A 22,426-nucleotide genomic window follows, 5' to 3' on the forward strand; every position below is an offset into this window, starting at 1 on the left:
TGAGAACACAATGGGATCACAGCATGAAGCCTTACCTAGTCCAAGTTCAAATGTTATAACAATACCATAAAAAATGAATATTTTACACATGTTTTTCTAAGGGTACACCCAGGCGTTTTACAAAAGTGCCTTTTGGATACTCCAAAAGGACCCTTTGGTAACCTAGGACAAAAAGGCTACTACTTTTGAACGATTCAACGTACAGTCATAATTTTGGGCTCTAATGAAAGATGACACTTAGAGCTATCATATTCCATATGCAGATCCACTATTAGTTTTGCTGACACAGAGTAACTGATGCATAAACACATTAGAGTGCCTTTTCCCTTCTTGAAACTAAATGTTGTGCATATAAAAGAGTCAAAACTAGTGCTATGGTGGACAATTTGTTTATATAAAAAATACACAACAAACTATTTACATGAATTTTTACACAAAGTATTTACAAACCATTATAAAATTGTACATGTTTCTAGCAACATGCCAGTCATTGTAGCAGTCACATTTGGGTACAAAGCACAAAGGCACATCACAGGAAGAGTACTTCACTGGTGTCTTTGCATGACACTGCCTGCACTTGAGACGACCAGCGGTGCAAGATTTGGTGATGTGCACCGGCCTGTGATGTGCTCTTCGTGGAGCAGGAGATACGGGTCTGGCTGTGGAGTGAGACCCCAACTCTGCCAGCTCCTCAGCAAGGGTCTCTCTGAAAGCCCTCCTCTCTTGAGGCTCTCTTGAGGTGCTGTCCTGCTGCTCCACTTTATGTGGCCCGCATCCGGCTCCCAATCGCTATCTGATTCAGTGAGAATAAATAAATGTAATTTACAAAGCTAGACACAACTTTTCCATCTTTTCTGTATTCTATATATATATATAGTTTTTCTTTTCGACTGTGTAAATATGTATTATTGTATGTATATTTACTGTAAATACTGTATACTTTGCCAATGTACTATGGAACAAATAGATGGGCCTACACCTCCCCATGAATTCAGCATTGTAACAAATAGATGGGCCTACCCTCCCACCTCCCGCATTGTAACAAATAGACTCTCAAACACAACATATATTCTTATGTTCAACTTATATTTATTGATTTATTTATATATATATATTTCAGGTCCATTTATATATATATATAAATACATATTTACAGTAAATATACAAAACATCTATATAGCATGTCAATAGATCTGAAACAAACAATGAACTAAAACCTCACACGCACAAACAAATACAAAAAACACGCACAAACGGTTCAAACACTCAACTGAGGAAACACACGACAAAGGGTAATTACAAAATGTGTATTCATTATTCAAACTAAAGCTTATTTATGCGGAATATACAGTATATATGTTATAAAACACAAGAAAACACTTACTTGTTCAGAGCAATGTCTCATCTCTCAATAAACATTTCTTCTGCCTCCGAATTATCCGTATTGTTTTCAGAAATTTCATCTCCAAACTCATCATTTCCACAGTAAATGCCTTCTTATATCACATCCTGGGGTGAAAATCCTGTTTTTCGCGTCCGTTTCACCATATTTAAATCGCCAAATGTGTAAACAGTTCCAAAACAGCTCTCCAATATTTTTACGCACAGACGCACAAAAAACTGGGTAATGGCAAGGCAATTTTGCGCACACACGTTACAGAACCGTGCTCTAATCTTCCCACTAAAGCTGCATATCACTGTTTTCAGAATTTCATTGGCTATACAATGCGTCAGTCATTTCCACTCTTCGATGTAATTGGTTTGATCAGTAAACAAAGGAAAGTGGGTATGCCCTTACATTCGACACAGACTGTGGTTGGGTATTGAAGGCTTTGGACAGGACATGGAAGCTCCTATTGGGTCAAATGAGGTGTCATTCGAAAGGTCAGAGTGCGTGCTTCCATTTTGATACCGGATATAGGAAATGTTTACATCTGAACTGAAGTTATTACCGATAATATGTGAAAGTTTAGGTACAGCTGCCAGGTGCTTTGAAATGATGCAACAAGAGTCTGTGGATATTTATTGATGTAATAATGTGATTTGGACTAAACATTTTATGGATCAGTGGAATACTATGATGCTTCATAGGTGAGTTGCCTAAATTTTGTTATTGGTTGTTTATATGTTGGTGGTCTGACAAAGATATAGATTGTACCTGCTGTTGTGATTGTATCTTAAAATGGTTTATATCAATAGAAAATCAAGAAATTTAGCTTTCCAAAGATATGTGGCATGTGTACCAATGTAACACACAGCAGTTTTGTTTATCGCATACTTTTATTTTGTACATTTAAGGGCCCGTCTGCGGGCTGTGAATTCTATCATGTTAAAGTGATGGAAATAGTTTATTTGCAAAACGATGATGTGTTTTGACCAGTCATGCAGATCTAGGCACACAATTCTTTGAATATATCTCTTTCGGAAGTGTTTAACCCACAGCTGCTCGTCAAAATGGGTCCTCACAATCCACCAGAACAGTTTTGAGGGTGGGCTCTCCCAGGTATGTGGCGGTGTGTGGGCATCGCAGCCATTTCAGCCCCATTATATCCAATGTTGCACTTATTCTGCGGTGTCTAGTGGATGCATTTAATACTGTTAGATACTTGCTGCAGTCTTGCAAATAAAACACTCCAGGGAGTAGGGAGGTCATTCAGCTGCTCCATCTTGACGTGGCGGCTCCCTCATGATAATAATGTGCATTACATAGTGGATGGAAACGTGCAACAATTCATATTTTCTGAAGTCGACTTTTTAGAAATGCACTTAAAAAATGCTAAACAGCTGCTGTTGTCAAATTCATAGCTGGGGTTTTAACATTGTGCTTAATTCGTTTTTTTCTTCTTCACTCTGCATAACATCACTCAGCATAACACACTGCATAAAAGTTTTGGCATCATTTTAAGAGAAACCGATGTGATATGTGATTCTTTAGCATATCTAATATTTTAGTTGAGCAAAATTTTACCAATTTTTATGATAATTTTTTAAGCATGCACTCCCAAGCTGAGTTATCAGTTGTTTTCTAAATTGAGACTGTGCTGTCCAAATCACCTTCTTACACATCTCTAACTATGCACTATTCACTACCTTTTCATTGTTTTTGTACATCTACATGCACATGCTTTAAATTCCATAGATTATGTAAATCATCCTGTCATAGGTGAACCAGCTGCATGTTGCTGTAAAGTTCGTCCGTTTTTTAATGCGCCTGTAGAAGGAAACAATCAAGCATTATTCCTTTTCAATGCTTGTTTTATGTTAAGCAACAAAGCAGAGCCCTTGTTGCAGTCATCCACTATCTAGAGGTCACACTTTCAGCGGATTACAGTATAGCAGCACAGACGAGTCTGCAAAAAGCTTTCGTAAACTTTTCTGCATGTGTCTGATCATGGAAACTCACATCGGCTGGAATTGAACAATAAATTATAAGTTTATGTACATTTGAGTATCTTAGAATCAGTTTCGGCTTTGATATGCTGTGATGCTAATGTTTTTAAATGTTAAAAAAATTTATCTTAACTACATTATTTTTGTGTGGGAGCTATTTTGCTGTATCCTTCTTTGCTCCATTATTCAATATATATTTGCATTCCTGATTATCAGGTGACCTATTGCAAGAGGCTTGAATAATCAGATTCACAAACTAGTCAAACAGGAGAAGAGTTCTGTTTTAGAATAATTGGAAAATTATAATTTATTGGTGGAAATGTGCAATAAGTGTCAGAGCTGGGTTTGCTCATCCATCACACCTTTGAAAAGAGAAGCCCTTGTGTGGGGATGTTGTGATATGCCCTCTGTCATCCACAGTTCAGCGAGGCATGTATCACCTATCTGATTTCCAAATTTTCAATAATGTTATTTCTCTTGTCTTAGCTGCTGTGTAATACAGACATGCTGTATTGTGCAAAGATAAATGTCCTTTTCAAAAACAATAAAAGCTGTTGAAACAGACCCACCAAGAAGTGTTTAAAACAATAGTGGACTAGTGCCATCACAGGTTTTATCTGAGAACACAACTCTTCCTCTGTTAGACCACACCCAGCGGCTCTGTATGCATGAGGCAGCGGTTTAATTAATTACAAGCCAGTTCATAAATTGTAAGAAATGTTTGCAAATGCACCACACATTTTTTAAGATCACAAATTAAATGCTTTTTTCCTGTAATGCCTTGTTATAACATGACTTAATCATTTCCTCAGTATAAGCTGTTGAATTTTCTGGAAGTGAAACTGAAATTTTTATGTAATTTTTTTAAAGTCTGTACTGCTTCTTCAAAGCCGTCTGAAGTGTGGCTGCTCTGAGCTTTTGATCTTGTACCTGAAGTCTTTTTCTGAGTGTGAGCTGAGATACCTCAGTCATCACTGTCCTTATTGTCTGTGAATTAGAAAATGGCTTTTACTTCTGATTAATATTTAATGAGCGGGAAATAATTGGAATGATTAGTATTCACCATTTTTATTTTGCTCAAATATCCCTCTCTGTAAAAAGTCTCTGAACTATGAAAAAGCCTCAAATATTGAGATTATTTCAGGGAGGGAAAATAAAAATGCCCTGCTGTATAATGAAGATATAAAAGGTGACAAAACCTCACTTGAGCACAGCTTATATCAAAGGCTTCTCAGCGGATTTGCCAGTTTGTGGTTTTTTGTTTTGTTCAAAACAATGACTGAGTCTCTCTCATTTAAGCATGCATTTGTTCCTAAATGGATTGCTATTTCAAATACTCTCAGCATCTATAACCACCGAACTGTGGCTTTCAGTAGTTTCTGGTAAAGAAACTAACCTGTTATGTTTCTGAACTCCGGAAGCCAATGTCTCCTGAGACATCATCAGAGATGTGTTTCTGATGTTTCTATATTCATCTCTCTCTCTCTCTTTTTTCCAGGTTCAATACAATTTAAGCTCAATCAACAGCATTTGTGGCATAATGTTGATTAAAACAAAAATACATTTTGACTCATCCCTCCTTTTCTTAAAAAAAAAGCAAAAATCTGAGGTACAGTGAGGCATTTACAATGGAAGTGAATGTGGCCAATTCTGAGGGTTTTTAAGCAGACATGTGAAGCTTATTTTATAAAAGCACTTACATGTATTATGTTAAAATTAATGTATTATTTGACCTGTAAAGTTCAAATAATTCCAGCTTTGACATATATATGCATTATTTATGCAAGCATGCTTATAAAATATTCAGATATTAGCAAAGGTATAGCAGTTGCATTCACTAAAATATTGATCATAAATACCTTACTGAACTCAAATGTGCAAGGAATAAGTATCATTAAAAATCTTTGGTGTCTTTTATTGAAGGACCCCTTCTCTCTGTGAGGAGTGTTTATTTTTAGCTAACCTGCAGCTTGCTCTGTGAACCATTGGGCCACATTGCGCATGTGATGCCATCAGAGCACTGGCTTCTTCTGGCAGGCTGGTGCCGCCACGGCAGGGAGAATTCTGGGAGGGTTTTTTGGACATCTCATGTATGTATCACAGGTCACCTCATGGCTTGGCTATGGAAGATCATGCTGTTGCCATAGTGATCAAGGCCCTTTGAAGGCAGGTTACTTGGCATGGTGCATGCATCTTTCCCAGCATTTTAGCAAATCTCCCCACAACAACAGATTTGTTGGCATTTTTGGTGATTGACATGGATTTGAGAGAGAGAAAAAATAACTTTGATGTGAGTTCAAAGAATGGAAATTAAGCTCAGCCATATTTGGACTGTAGTTATTCTTTCAATATATTTGAAAAAGATGAGTTTATTCTGGCTGTGATGAATAAATAAGTCTCTTGTGGGGGACAGCTGTGTTTGAAACAAAGAAGAGATGTTGTAAACTTTCACATCTGTTCTCGAGCAGTCTAGTGGATGTGGCAGGAGATGTCTCAGGTGTATCATTGGAGGTTAGAAATAAATAATACTAACAGGAAAACATTACACGGTATTTATAACATGGTTTCTTTGTGCTTTTGTGACAAGTAAACAAAGACTACAAGTAAATTTAAAGATTATTTGTGGTTTTGGACTAATATTTAATACATGCCTGGATATACCAGCTTTAACTAATTTAGGCAATTCAATTTAGCAAGACTGTTTGACTGTTTCCGTTCATATTTTTGCGGTTCTGTCTTTATTTTTGATGGAAATCTTTTGTTGTGGGTGAAGTGAAACTGCCAGCAACCTGCAATCCTCCTTTTAAATTTAGACATCAAGTATTGTCAGAGTATGTCACAAACTGTTCTGTGTTTTCCCCTGTCTTCTGGACCCTTTTTTGTTTTTATTTACCTTCTGTACTACACTTCCCAAGAAGCCCAGTCATCATCCTCACCTGTTCCCCATCATTGTGTTCAGCTGTTTTATGTTTGCCTTAATTTTTGCCCCTATTTATACCTTCATGTTTAATTGATCCTTGTCTAGTCTTGCCTTAGCAGCAGTGAAGCTAACGTGCCCCTTTGTTTTCTCCAAGCCTTGTGCTATTTGTATTTTTATATTCTTCATCCAAATACTCCATGTGGGTCCGACCAGCAAATCTCTCCTGGTTCATTGCATGAGGGAAGACTAGACCACCTGAAGACATGAATCCTGCCATGAGACTCTTCCAGCTGCGTCAAGAGGATCGCTCGCTAGAAGAGTATGTCGTGGAATTCTTTGAATTGGCCAATGAGGTGGACTTAAACTTTGTTGTAAGACTTCTGGGTTGGTTTGAGTGAGCCAGTGAAGTCCCTCATGCCTTATTGCAAAAGGCCCTGGACCAATTAATTGATATGGCTTTGTTATATAGTGGATCAGCCTTCATTGTAGGAGTGATGGAGGAGGGAAACCCTATTGCAGTGGATTCCATGGCTCCTTCCAAGCCTTCCAAAGCTCCGTCCTCCAGGCCTTCCACGGCTCCTTCCTCCAGGCCTTCCACGTCCTCGCCCTCCATGTCTGCCACGGCCAACGAGCCATTGCCCATGCCTGCCATGGCCAACGAGCCCACGCCTGCCACGGCCAACGAGCCTAGATTGTCCCAGTGCCAGCGTTGCAAGCCTTGTCCGTCCCAGAGCCAGCTCCAGCCCTAGAGGAATTTTGGGGGGTGGGGGGGCGGGTTAGCCACTATGGTTCAAGTGGTCTCCGAGCTCCAATCAATGGAGACTACTTTCTCCCCAGCCTCGGTGGTCTTGGAGCCTCCCATGGCTCTACCCTTCGAGCCTCCTATTGCTCCACCCTCAGCTGTGCTTATGGCCATCTGGAAGCGGAAGAGGAGAAGAAGAGCTCCTACTCCCCAGTCACTGCCAGTGCTAACGACCACGGAGGTCATTCCCTCGTCAGTGCCCATGACCACAGAGACCGTTTCCATGGCACTTCCAGCACTCCTGGCCATGGAGGCTGTTTCCCAGGCACTGCCAGCATTGAAACCTACCTTCCTGTGAGCCAATGATTCTTATGTTTCATAACTGATCATGTGCATTGTCTGGCAATTTTTTTAATCTTTAAATACTTTCCCCTATCCCATTATAATGTGCAGAAAGAACTAGAAGCATGCAATTTCTAGGTCAAATGACTTGAAATGTGTAAATACGATGCTCTGTGACACTTTAAAAATATTGCTCTATTCATTGCAGTGCGTTTTGCTTTTATAGTGCGAAAACTCATTTGTTCCGAACGGTTACTGGAAGCTTTAGCCAATAGTTGCTTTAGCCAATAGTTACATGAACACTACTCATACTTGAGAAAAAAACGAAATAAAATGCTTTTCTCAATGTCACCATAATGGAATTGGTTCATACCCTCAGATGAAATCTTGCAGGCTTCCATGGCAAATTATATTTTTTTAAATGTCAAATAATGTTCATCTTTTTTTTCCCTGTTAATTGTCACCAAAATGTTCCTAAATGCTCCAATTCAGAGTGCCTTATGCTAATTTGATTACTTGTGTGATGTGAGCAAATAAAACATTTTGTCTACCTGATGTAGTAGATTTATTTGAATGGGGGTGCAGTTTAGATCGTGGTCTTTACTGTAAAAGTTAGTGACTACCAGTTAACCAATTAATGTTTTTTTTTTTATATATGTGGTATTTTTACATCCTTTTACAGTTAAAATTCCAGACATTTTTTACAGTGTAAAGTAGATCAATTTTGTTCTTGTGTGTGGCTTTGAAATGACCTCCTACAGATTCTGTTTTCTCATCAGCAGTTTGAAATATTGAAGGGTTGTGTCATTGTCTTTGGATGGTCAGTTAATTATCAGACCACACTCACCTTTCCACATTAGATGTGATAACAAACAGCCATTGGCAACAAGACACCAGGATAATATAATACCTCCTAGTCAAACACTTGACACACTACAACAAAAACTCAAATAAATCACTGAAGAAGTTTCAAGAAAGGGGCAAGGCTGATTTTGTTGTGAAGAGCATTGTTCCCTCCTATGTGTGAGTTGAAAATGCATGTTGACAGTTGTGGTTGTATCCACCAGTGATTGTGCCTCAGGCCGAGCTCTAATGTCACTGCTGTAGCAGCAGTTGAGCTGATGGTGAGAGTCTTTAACCATAGCCATTCCTGCTTCTTTCATCGTCTTTGGCAGATGTCGACTTCTGACACTAACTCATAATAGCCTCTTTATGGCGTAAACAAATGAAAAGGCTTACAGCTTAAAAACTGTTCTAGTCAACAAGAGGCCAGTCTGTGAAATTCTGGACTGCCATTTAATTTGGGGAGAGAGGAGTAACTGTGAAGGGAGTTTTGTTATTGAGAGGTAGTGGTGGTTTGGTGGGAGGAAATCCCTGTAGTTATTAATCTCAGTCAGAGCTGAAGGGCTGTGGGCGGAGCCACATCTTCCTTTATTTATGAGAGATCAACTTTCCATCACATTCCAATTTCATTACATATCTGATGACCCATAAGTCTGTCTGTATGTGGAAACAAGATTAGGGCCCTGCGAGCTTAAATCGCACCTCAGCAATTGTAACTTCTCTCTGAATTCCCATCAGTACTAATCAAAACGGCAGTTATTTAATAATCATAATGCTTATCCATGATATAAATCATGTCACTACTTTATTTCATTTCAATTTGGCACTCTTTCAATTATGTCTAGTTTGATCAAGGTTTTAAATAAATGCATGCTTCTTGCCCTTTTTTGCGCTCTCTCTCTCATTCATTCTCTCTCTCTCTCTCTCTCTCTCTCTCTCTCTCTCTCTCTCTCTCTCTCTTTTTAATCTTAAAGCGATAAGTTCATCCGAAAATAGACATTCTTTCATCATTTACCTAATTTTGTTTAAACTCCGTGTGACTGACTTCTGTGGAAAACAAAATGAGATGGGATGTGGAATTACCTCAGGGCCCATTCACTAAGAAGCATTCAAGAAAATGAATGGAGGCTAACATTTTACCTGACATCTCCTTTTGTGTTCCATAGAGGAACAAAAATGAAACGGGTTTAGGACAACATGAGGGCAAGTAAATTATGAAAAAAAATCATTTTTTGGTGAACTATCCCTTTAATATTGTTACAGTGAGGTCAGTTTTACTCTTGTGATGGAAGAAAATCTATTTTCCTGTAAAATGTTAAATATGATACAGAGAGCAAGCAGAGTAAACAGAAAAGACTATTTGTATGTGTACATTTCATGTTTAAAATGTCAGTGTTTATATGCAAGCACTTTACCTATGGACCTGCAGACGTTGCTGGGTTAGAGGACATTTACGAATGCATACAAAGTGCACATTTACAAGTGTCCTTGCACACAGCAGTGTCTTAAAGGAGCTAGATAGAGAGTAGGTCATCTTATTTGGCTCTACCGATAGTTTAACCCCACACACCTGATCTGAGAGTCATTCTGCTTTAATGCTACACAGTCCTTCTGGCCCTGTGCACACCAGCAGGACTGCTTCTGAGAGTGTGCAGACTTCGATTGGGAATAAGAGAGCAGATATTTGGCATGTGTGGCTGCATAATGACCTTTTTGATCTCTCAGTGTCCCTGTGGTTTTCTGAGCTCTCTGTGGAGACCGCACAGAGCTGAAAGTAGGAACTGGCCCATTTGGTCCACTCAGTGTGATCCACAGGGATTGAAGCTATATGTGTCCTCCATGTAAGAACATTTTTTATTAAAACTGAGAGAGTATGAGTTTAGTTATTTTTTATTTATATATGTAGCTGTATATGTCGGGCCGTGGTGTAGCAGTTGGCACACGTGATACTGAATCGTTGAGCTGTGGTGCTCATATCAAGTGATGCAATGTACTGCAATGTATTCTGTTTATTTTCATCAACTCTCACTACCATTTTGTCCTTTCACTTTCTAGTATATATCTGTTGAATAAAGCAAAATAATTTCAGAAAATTAATTTAAAAAAAGCTTCAGTAACTTAAAAAATATATAAAAAAGCAACAAGAGAAATGCAATAAAGTTACTGAAATTAAATAGACTTGAAAATTCAATAGTTAAATATAAATAAAAAAATATATGATTGCATTCAGTGTGTAGTATGAATTTTTTAATCAGTCCAGACAAAAATAATTGTTTCTGTCACTACTGACAGTGTATTTAGTAAAACAGTTTGTGTCTGTTTTCGTTAATAGCATATTATAATGTTCACTGAATGCAGTTCACCTGTGCAGATTTAATTTTGGGTGATTCTCACTAAACCTGTCAAGAAATGTCTCAGTCCTATTTTACTCCAGAGTCAAAAGAAACAAGTAAGTAGTTATATTTTTCATACTGAAAACAAAGGTGAAATGGGCATCTGGTAAGGATGCCCCCTGGGAGCCTCCCTAGGGAGGTGTTTCAGGCACGTCCAGCTGGGAGGAGGCCTCGCGGAAGACCCAGGACTAGGTGGAGAGATTATTTATCCACACTGGCCTGGGAACGCCTCGGGGTCCCCCAGTCAGAGCTGGTTAATGTGGTTCGGGATAGTGAAGTTTGGGGCCCCCTGCTGGAGCTGCTGCCCCCGCGACCCGACTTTGGATAAGCAGATATACTTTACAGAGCAAGCAACTGAAAACATTTCCTAACCACTTTCATCACTATAGCTAATATAATGAGTGAATGAAATCAGGACTAATTAAATGAGTCTTTCACTGTCCGGCAAGGCGATCTAATCTGTAATGTGTTTTGTATATTATGTGATGAAGTGCCCTCACACATCTCTGACTCAAATGCTGAAGGAGAAGCGCTGTTTGTTTGCAAAATGCATGCAGCATTTTGCGGTGAAGCGCTACCGTTCATGGACTAATTGCAATTTCATTCTTTTTTTTTTTTTTTTTTTTTTACACAATTTGGAATGCCCAATTCCCAATGCGTTCTAAGTCCTCGTGGTGGCGTAGTGACACCTCAATCCGGATGGCGGAGGATGAATCTCAGTTTCCTTCATGTCTGAGATCGTCAATCCGCGCGCATCTTATCATGTGGCTTGTTGAGCGCGTTACTGCGGAGACATAGTGCGTGTGGAGGCTTCACGCTGTTCTCTGAGGCATCCATGCACAAATCACCATGTGCCCCACTGAGAGTGAATCACCTTTCTCAGTAAGGAAGTACATTGTGTTCGATAATGATTAAGGTGAAGGCCAAAAACCTTTTAGTACAGGAAATGGTCTTTGCCAGGTCTAAATCTATGAAATGGTCCTCTCATAATTTCATAATTTCGCACTCTTTTCATCATGATTAGCCACTCATTAAAAATGGTTTAGTTATAATGTTTTGTCCACTTATCACAGGTTTTTGACTGGCCACACAATTCTCTGTTTCTCCACTGTTCAGAGTGCAAGAGGTTTTGCTTAAGTGTGTGACTACCCTTCATCATCTTCTCCATTAATTCTCCTCACTTCGCATTTACACTGAAAAAGTTTCACCCCTTTGAGTGAAAAAATCCAGATTTGAGCGGTTTGGCCTAGCCCAGTTCTGATGCGCAGGTGGTGAAGTGGTCCAAAATAAGATACTCCACGAAGACTCGCACTTGGCCAAAAAACACAGAGTTCGTCATGTAAAAAGTATACTGTTGTAGATGGGGGTCACCAATATACACTTCAAATCTGGCATGTGAGATTGGTAGAGTCAATAAGCAAGTAGTGGGCTGTACGTGACCCATGCCCTGATACCTTTATCAGGATTTCCATTTTAGATACACAGAACACTGATGGGGAGAAGCATTGTAGCGCGGGTCCTAATACTCTGTAGTAGCCAGCTCAACCTTCCTTTACGTATAGATTTAGACGCAACTGCATTTACACTTAACGTAGTCTGGTATTTTTAGGGACTAGAGTCTGAAATTATTTTTTTTCCCCTTCTATCCTACTATGCACAATACCAATCAAATTGAAGTTCAATCTCTTCTCTTGAAAAAGACTTGAGGATTAGTGTGTACCACTGATTTGTTCCTCGTTTTTAATTTGTCTTTTGAAGGATTTGGTGTAATAAATTAAAGATGATGTACTCTGGCTAAAGCTTCTGCAAAGCTCTCAGATTTGCATTGTGGACCAAAGTGCTTGTTTGTTACCATGGTAATTACTTGACATTGTTTTCCTTTTAATGTATGTAAATTGTGAAATGTATAAGTCCCAGTGTCAAATCGAATAAGCTGTAATAAACCCTTCAGTATTATTCTTGTTGATTTTTTTTTTTTTTGGATTTTGATTTTTTTCAAATATCTTTATTGTCATTCAACCATATACATAAGGGCAACAGTGGGTGAAAGTCTTTGGTATCTGATTTACACATAACACAGTTTACAAATCTGTCACACAACACAATGTACGATATACACCTAATAGCATACAGTATACACAAAAGAACACTGTATACAAAAATAAATAATAATAATTTACAATATACAGTATACACAAGAGACTGTAAACAAAAAATAATAATATACAATATACAGTATACACAAAATGAGACTTAAAAATAAGTTCCACTGATTCCATGTAATCAGTGGAAATAAATATTAAATGTTGTGTTGACATTCAGCTGTTAGTTGATCATTAGTTGCCAGTGTGTTATTAAGAGAAGTATAAAATGTGAGTCCAGTCTGAGGTTTATAAAGTGCGGTGCTGATATATGTATCGTGATGGATCAAGAGTTCAAAAGTCTGATTGCTTGATGGAAGAAGCTGTCATGAATTTGGCTGGTGTGGGTCCTGATGCTGCGATACCGCCTGCCTGATGGGTTGCAGTGAGAGCAGCCCATGGCTCGGGTGGCTATGTGTTGCCACACAGTCATGCGTGTACAGGGAATACAGGAGTGGGCTGAGAACACAGCCCTGCGGGGCTGCAGTGTTGGGGTCAGTGATGAGATGTTGCTGCCCACCTGGCGTCTGCTTGACAGGAAGTCCTTTTAGCTTTATTTTATCTGGCCGTTAGAAAGCGATGTTTGATTCGATCTCGAGAGCCAAGGCTTCCAGTTATAATGAACATAAATGCTCCGCGTCATCGCGGTTGTCAGCGAAAGATTGTTATAGTGTTCTGAAGCACTCTTGGCAGATCCGAGACACTTCTCTTTACCTTGTGATTAAGCCTCAGTGTGTTTTCCTCTACTCAAGGCCAGAGAGAGTTAATCGATAGAAAGCTAGCATGTGTTACGTAGCCCGTTTCATTTTGGCTTCGTTCTCCCGGTGACAGATGGGATCTCTTAGGGCAGTGGTCATAAGCTACTATTGGCTATCAATCAGTTTATTAGATAGTTAATATATCCCTGTCGTTTCCCTTTTCACCTCTTCATGGGCAGATAAGTGTTTTTCTTTATGTGGGAGCACCCTTGACTCTGTCCTGACATAAAGAAGGATGACCAGGGATGGTGGTTTTCTTTTAGAGGACAGGAGAGGTTTGAGCTTCTGTGCTGCTGGCTTGGCAGTGCTGTCTGGTGTGCTCAACTGCCCTGTCCGCCATAGCAGGACACTCGGCTCCTGCAGTGTGCATCAGGGGAGAGTGACGTCTGAGAGCCCTTCTGTGATGTCTTATCGTGAACCACACCACAAAAATGTGAGGATTTTATTAACTCATGTTAATTACCGCCATTATAGAGCATATTCTCTCAGAAATAAATTCTATAGGCTTCCAAGCACATGTATGCATTGTTTGCATTAATAGAGTTTGTTTGGTTAATATCTGCATGAAAATATACATGTGCTCTTGCTTGCCTTTACAAGATTTATTCATATCAGGCTGAGGGCTCAGCAAAAAGGAAGGAGGATAGTTTTGGTCTGTATGTAGGCTATATGTTTTTTTATTTATTTAAATATATCACAAAATTAAAGGGATAGTTCAGCAAAAAATGACAATTCTGTCATTATTTGCTGACCCTCATGTTGTCCCAAATGATTTTATTTCTTCTATGAAATGCAAAAGGAGATATTGGGCATTAATAAGTCTTCCTTTAACACTTTTTTTTTTCAATAAGTGTTAAAGGAATATTCCGGTTTCAATATAAATTAAGCTATGTTGATTACCACATAACAATTTTCAACTCATCCCTCCTTTTCTTTAAAAAAAGCTTTTTCAAAAGTATAGCCACAAGACATAAAGGATGTGTGTAAACATGCTTACTAATCTTTTCTGTGTGAAGTAATGGCCTATTTTACAACTGATTGCCAAGACAATGTAGTAAAAAAAAAGACTGTAAAAATGACAATTTAAACAACTTTACAGCTCAAATAATACATGAGCTTTAACAGATGTAGTAATGTAAGTGCTTTTATAAAATTACAAGCTTCACATTTCTGCCTTTTTAAACCGTCTAAAAATTGGCCACGTTTACTTCAATTGTAAGTGCCTCACTGTTACCCAGATTTTAGCTTCTTTTTTTTTAAGAAAAGGAGGGAGGAGGTGAAATTTGTTTTTGTGCTAATCAACCTTATGCCACAAATGCTGTCAATTGAGCTTAATTTATATTGAACCTGGAATATTCCTTGAACATTTATTGAAAATTATACATATTGTTCTGACACATATACAGAAGCAGTATGTTGCTATAAAATACAACTTGTAATTTCTTGTGAAAAAAATTATTGGCAGGGCAAGTGCACTGAATTAATGACCTGACTGGGTTAGCAGAAAAATCATTTTTGTTAGCCCTACATCATAACTTCTTGCTTGTATGTGATGGAAAAGAGACGGAGAGCTTAAGAGAGGGTATGACAGAGTTTGTTTGCTTTGTCTTGGGCCGGTTGATGAGTGATGCGATATCAGTGTTAGGAGAGTAATAAGATACCGCTCTGATTAAACCCTGCTAATGAGCAGCTCAATAAAAATAAATCTTCCTGATGCAATAAACACTGCCTTGATTGCAAGCACCCGGGGTGTGACAGCATAATCCTTTTGTGCACAGCGTGTTAGATGCATCCAGTGCATGCTTGAGAATCAGCAGTAATCAAACGCATGTCTCGGATGATATAATGGTGGTTCACACAGTCCTCTTTCTCTCTCGTCTTTTTTGAAGTAGTTGGAGCATCATTGTTTTGATTTGTTATCAAGTTAGTTTGAGCAGTGAGTTTAGCTCAGTTAAAGCACACATTATCCTATGAAAGTAAAGCAAGGGGAAGTGGGAGAGATATGTGCTATTTAATGCGTGCTTTAACACAACTCAATTTAATTATGTGTTAGAGGAAGGGGAATCTCTTGGATTTACTCAACGATTCCCACAGCAGTCTGGCCCTTTTTTATGAGGAAGATAAATTTCTCATCTATTTGGCTTGTGTGCCTCAGTTTTTCAGATGAGGCTCAAGGTTGAAGGAAGAAGCACCTTTCCTCCGTTTGTGATTGGGAACATATGGTGCAGGGCGCTGCACAGGAAGGAAGTGTGGAAATTGCAGAAAATGAGAGTTTGGATTAATGCATCTGAACTGGGCATGGCCAGACAAATCCGGCACAACTGCACTGCCAGGACCCCTTAACAGCCCCTCTGCTGGATGGAATAGATGGGGAGAAGGGAGAGATAGGTAAAGGAACATTTAAACCCCTGCCTTTTTTCAAAGGCACTGCATTATGATATGTAGCACACTTTATTGATAGTAATTTAAGGGGTGGAGTGAAGTGTGCTCAGCGGGCATTCTGGGTAAATGAGGGTGTCAAGCAGCGATATAGAGTGGCTGACACATGACTGTATGTGTAGGCTGTATATTATTTAATTCATACCTATAGAGTTCTCTTAGGTCAAGTTTAATTTTCAGGATTCTATGGACAAAAAGGGAGGAAGCCCTTCTTAAATATCTTGTTGGTGATAATTTCTCCTTACCTTTTTCTGTATGGCTAGATCTCAGATAACGTGAGCTATCAGGGCTGGAGGACATGCCAGAATATGTGCTGGTTGCCGGCATTCTGTGTATGTAACTGTTAATAAGCGAACTGTAGCAAGGCACAAAAGAGTCAGTCTAGATAGGTAATTGACATTTTGGAGCAAATAGGTTACTGGGGTATTATTTACCTCATATGATTCTCTTGCTTGTTTCATTTACCCTAGATCTTAAAGCAGTGTTGTGAATTAGTGTTGGGACAGCGCAGTATTCTAATGGTGTAATCACTCTAGGCAATCGGTACCTTGCCTGAGCATGTTTGACCCCCAAAGTCCAGTTTGTTTGACTAGTGTAATCGCTCCGTGAATTGTGCATTGCCCCATCTTGAAGAGCACGGAACTTGAAACATGAGGGTGATTGTCATTTTAGAAGTAGAACAAGTTGGGAATGGAGAAAAACATATTAAGAGATTACAAAAACAATCAAATTGTTGGTAACACTACAATAATGTTCCCATTTTTAACAATAGTTAATGCTTGAGGTATAATGAACAGACAAGATAAAAACTAAGATGAATAAATACTGTCAAAGTGTTATACATTGTTAGTTCATATTAACCAATGTTGTTAACAATGGTGTGTACCTTATTGTAAAGTGTTAGCAAATTTTATTCTAACAAATAACAGATTAATTTTGTTTAATTAGACCAGGAACGTGTATTAAATAAATGTTCTGGGTTCAATGCAAGTTAAGCCGAAGTCTTTCTAGCAAGTCAGTCCACTGTCGGCCATCTTTGGAACTTTCTCGGGAGGCTATTTCCAGGCATGCCAGTATAGCTCCTATCTACTTAAATGGATATAGACTAAAATCTCAAAAACAGTTTGCCAAGATTATGATCAAAGGACATATTTTAAATCAGCAATAAAATCTGACAATACTGGTATCATAAATTGTGATTCTTTACCTCATATTGTACTAAAAAATGTAATTTTCCCGGCTTGTATAGCTAATGCGCATACATGTTCTAGAGTTGATTGAAGTGATGTCTGTATCTAAAAGGTGAATGGATCTTTTAACTGTAAGGCAGGACTTCCTTTCTACATCCATTGACCATTGGGTGCTCAGAGCTCCTTGGTTGAGTGTTCCAATTTTTCCCATTCATTTTAATAGAAGTGGCCCATCTCTGCTAAATAATCTCTGGATAAGCTCAACAGCCTCTGTGGTATATTGTTGATTACAAAAAAAAAAAAATTTTGGACTCAAAAAAGAATGTCCTTAGATTATTGAAAAAAGCAAAAAGGCACAGTTACAGTAAAGGTGTGGTTACACCTAAGTTAGTGTTCTGCTGGTGAAATACAGTCATCTCAATGGAAATCCATGTGATTTGTGTATTTTGTGCGATGGACTTCCAGTGGTGAAGAATTTCCTCACGCTGATTTTGCTGAGTTCAAATCGAAATGGCCACGTTGACCAATAGGAAGTTGCTTGGTTTGGCGCCGGTCACATCCGTGTGGGCTGTGCTTGGTACACAGCTATACTGAATATTCACAATGGAAAAACTCACTAATTTTAACAATACGTTTCTTTTAACTTAAGTCTTACGGAGTATAAAGTGCGCACGCACGCACACACTTTTTTTGCAGTGAGTGTGCCTTAAGGCAATCACAATGGAAGTGAATGGAAAGTAAACATTTCACTTGTTAGCATAATTTTAGCGTAGCACAATCAGCGATTTACCAGTGATATGATGTTTACCAGATGACAGGGTTTACCGGTGTTACGTCGTCATGACAGTGAAGTTGTAACACTGGATATAATGTTATACTGATAATTCTAGTAAGCAATTTTATCACACAGAAATCATGCTAACAAGAATAATGTTTACGTCTTGTGGCTATACTTTTGAAACTGTGTGTATGTTTATGGACTGGCTCCATTCACTTCCATTGTAATTGCCTTAGTGTAAGAATTAGTCTAAGAAGTTTGATTTTATATTCTGTTATGTAATTAAATAGGGTTGATTTTGATTTCTTGTCAACATCCACTTCTTACATATTCAGATTCTATGATGGACATTTGATGTTGATAAATAGTGGAAACCAGGGGTGGGGCTATTTTGAGAGACAAATTGTGTCCTGTGGATGCACATAGCTAGATTGTTGAAAATGGACATCTCAAGACAGCTCCTAGTTTGCATGTAGGAAAAACAAGACCAGCCAATCTACAGCAACCCACTCCGATTTCAGAAGATTTGTGTTGTTTTTATTTTGATCCTGTTCGGCGTGACCTATTCTCATGTTGATCTCTCTATCTTCTCACTTCTTTTATTCTTTGCACTGTGAATGTGTCAGAGGTGTGTTTTGGGAGACACAGTGAGAGTCAGTGACACTTTTGTGTGCAAAGGGGCTATTGTGTTGTGTGATTCTTCAGTGTCCTCCAAGTGTGACAGACAGCGTGATGTGACTCGCTGCAGTTTGAAAGTGAGGAGGCCGGTCTAACGAAGATGACTTTCCAGCCATGCCAAACTCTCCTGTCACCATTACTGTGCTACATTCTGCCTCTACGCTACCAGCATTTCTATTAATTTGTCAGACTGTTGTATATCCCCAAATGCAAGTGGTGGCAGAGCTCTTACCCCCCACCCCAACTCCTCCCATTTTTTTTAAGGTGACCATTGGTTGATGAACACAACTTATTAATAATAAGTAAAAAATACAGGAAACAAGTCATTAAATCTTTATTAACACAGTCCTGTTTAATATTTTGTTCTTATAGGGTCTGGGACCCCTCCCAGGCCCCCCTCAATTTGAACATTGGTCTATACCCAAATGTATGCCCATGCCCAAATGTATAATATTATATGTCATGGTTTTGTAGATTTATTGAGCATTAAGCCTTTTGTAATTGTTTTATTTTCCTCTTAATATTTGTAAGTTCCTCCTTCTTTAGTTGTGCCACCAGTCAGTTTGTGCTATATTAATTTTGATGAGTAATCGTTAAGTGCATTTCTTCAATACTCTATCAGTCTTGCTCACTAATGAGAGCTGTGCGGCTGTCACACTCCTAGAGCTCAGTCCTGGGATTTCATTGCCCCTCCTGATGAGGCTGCTTCCTACCCACAGCTTTCTACTGATCAGAGCTTCTCCACTGAACCTTGGTGCAGTAGCTGTCTGGCCTGTTAGTGGAATGTTTGGTTTCTGTGGCAATTTGGCAAGAAACAAATTCCACCAAATGACTCAGACCTCTGACTTTGTGATGTCATGTCTGGCCAGCGTGCTTGTTTTCGCAGCAGTGGCAGGCAACGGTCGATTGAAGTAATGAATGCATCTTTTTCATTACCAGAACACATAAGTGAGCTGCTCACTTCAGGAGTAATTGGTACATTGCCCTTTCTTCCACCCCCCTCACTGTGCATCTGTTGTGGAGGGGTGTGGACACCTGTTTGACAATTAAACTCCAGAAGAGAGCAAGCATGTACAAAGATAAATGTTTGCCTTTTAGTCAAGTTTGCATCCATATGTGCTGCATTTCTTATACAATAGCTATCAGTTCAATTCAGTTACATGTGTGTGTTGGATGGTGTTAAGCATTCTCCTATTTATGCCTCTTTATGATTATTGTTCATAGACATTTGCAGATATTCGGTTTACCATCATAATTAACACGCACAGGATTGTTGTCACGAGCACTTAAAAATACAATGAACATTTCTAGATTACCTATTGACTATACTGTTTAGAGTTTTCGAAATGCACTGTAGTATTTCTTTCAATAAATAAACATTCCCAATACTCTAACTCTCTAACTCAGTAATAGGAAAACATGCCAAATTACTAGGAAACTCTAAAATGCATGTTTTGTTTTCAATGAAAATTTTCCCTCAAAATGTTAACATTTTTGTTACTTGTTCGTTTGCAATTAAAATAAACCGTAATAATGAGTTAAATGCAAAATAGAAGCATTGGCAGACCCACTTTTCCAAAAAGTAAGATGTTTGTCCCCATGTGCACTTGCAAACTGTAGTCTGGCTTTTTATGGTGGTTTTGGAGCAGTGGCTCCTTCCTTGCAGAGCAGCCTTTCAGATTATGTTGATATAGGACTCATTTTATGGGGATATAGATACTTGTCTACCTGTTTCTCCAGCATCTTCACATTTACATTTACATTTATGTATTTGGCAGATGCTTTTATCCAAAGCAACTTACAGTGCACTTATTACAGGGACAATCCCCCTGGAGCAACCTGGAGTTAAGTGCCTTGCTCAAGGACACAATGGTGGTGGCCGTGGGGATCGAACCAGCGACCTTCTGATTAACAGTTATGTGCTTTAGCCCACTACGCCGCCACCCACTCTTCACAAGGTCCTTTGCTGTTGTTCTGGGATTGATTTGCACTTTTCACACCAAACTACATTAATCTCTAGGTGAAAGAAAGCATCTGCTTCCTGAGCAGTATGATGGTGGCGTGGTCCTATGGGGTTTATACTTGCATGCTATTGTTTGTATAAATGAACGTGGTACCTTCAGTCATTTGGCAATTGCTCCCAAGGATGAACCAGACTTTTGGAGGTCCACATTTTGTTTCTGAATTTTTGGCTGAATTTTTATTTTCCCATGCTGTCAAGTAAAGAGGCACTGAGTTAGAAGATAGGCCTTATTGCTTTTTTGCAAGTGCATAAACTCTCACATGGCTAGTCTTTTTGGTAGTAACGCTACCATGTAAAACCAGATAGTCTATAACAGATGGTTTTTGCCATGGTTTTTTCCTCATTAAAGCTGACACATATGACAAAAACACCTCTTAAAATCCCCCAATAATTCTCTGAAAGCAAATTAGAGAAGAAATCATGATTAGTCTGAAAATGCTAAAGTAAAGCAATGTTAAAGAAGAATCCCTCATGGTTGCCAGACGCTAAAACAGGAAAGACAAAGATTTGCTCGCAAGGCAGAGCTCATGCCAAGTTAAATCCATATTTAAATCCTTCTCTGGACGGGAGCTGCATGTCAATGAATGCGCTTTGGCATCGTGCTCAAGCACAGAATACACAGCAGTTATGTCGGGATGCCTGTGTGCGCATAATTTGCATTTATTTAGGAGCAAATTTTCATAATTAAGCCTAAAAAATTATGACTCGGAAATAATTATAAAGATGAGCTATATGATATACATGCTGGATATAGCTGGCAGTGCTGAGGAAAAGAGGGCAATTAGTGCATACGCTGCTGAAAAATTCAGCTTCTGATGATAGTTGGTTTTGGACTGTTTCTGTACAGAGCAACAGCCTCTTTCAGCTGGAAGTATTCTTACATTTTTTTTCAGTGGATTTAATTAAATCCTTCATAAAAGTGTTCTAAGCCATGAACCTGACCAACCAGCTCCGAGGTGAATCCCAACATTACAAACTTTGTTTTAAAGCAAAAAAGTAAAAAATCGGATCAAAAGACAAAGTTACAAAACGTGAACTTAATGTATTTAATGGATGAATTAAATACAATTCCATGAAGCGTTGCAAATTACTTAATTGAATAAAAACAATGGAAAAGTATAACGCTATTGATTAAAAGTTGTTGATTATTATAAGTATTTAAAGTATATTGGAAATAATCAGATAACTGCTTGGCTCTAATTCTGTGATTTGTTTGGTGCGATTCTCTGATTGGTTGTTTTCCCCCCTCAGTATCATGATGTAGTGTAGTTTCTCACCAGGGATTTCCCTTTTAAACATTATTTTTAAGTTGAAATAACAGACCGATGGCTTAAAAAAATGCATATACCTTTAATTAATAGCCTCAGAGCTCACGGTAGGTCTGTATAGAAAGGTTGATAAGTTATTGCTTATAGTCAATTCCCCAATGTTAAAAATGTATAGGATTTTTACTTTATGAACCAGGCTCTATTGGGGCCAAGAACGGTCATTTATGTTCATTAGCTGGTCTAGATTTGTATGATAATTACAAGGTTGACCTGGATTCGACCCGTTAGACAATGATGCCACTTTTTCCCTCACGAACAGTTTATTTATTTTGTATTTTTTATCAGTGTAGAATATCTATACCTCATTGTGTGGAACTAATTGGGGGTACTCTTTTATTTGCAAATAAACACAAACCTCTAGCTACATATTATTTTGATATAAATGTGTAGCCTATAAAGAAAAACTTTATTGTTAACTAGTCTACTGCATAATGCAGCACAAAAATTCCAGTAATTCTAGT

At 38.5% G+C, this 22,426-nt stretch overlaps 1 protein-coding gene across 7 annotated transcripts in view; it reads left to right on the plus strand.

The window, feature by feature from the left end:
- The window catches only part of LOC127644239 (transcription factor 12-like), a 145,267-nt gene that overhangs the window by 3,434 nt on the left and 119,407 nt on the right, over nt 1-22,426 (plus strand). The gene's annotated exons all lie outside the window — the stretch shown is intronic.

The sequence above is a fragment of the Xyrauchen texanus genome, chromosome 1 (genome assembly GCF_025860055.1).
Source record: "Xyrauchen texanus isolate HMW12.3.18 chromosome 1, RBS_HiC_50CHRs, whole genome shotgun sequence".
NCBI classification, from domain to species: Eukaryota; Metazoa; Chordata; class Actinopteri; order Cypriniformes; family Catostomidae; genus Xyrauchen; species Xyrauchen texanus.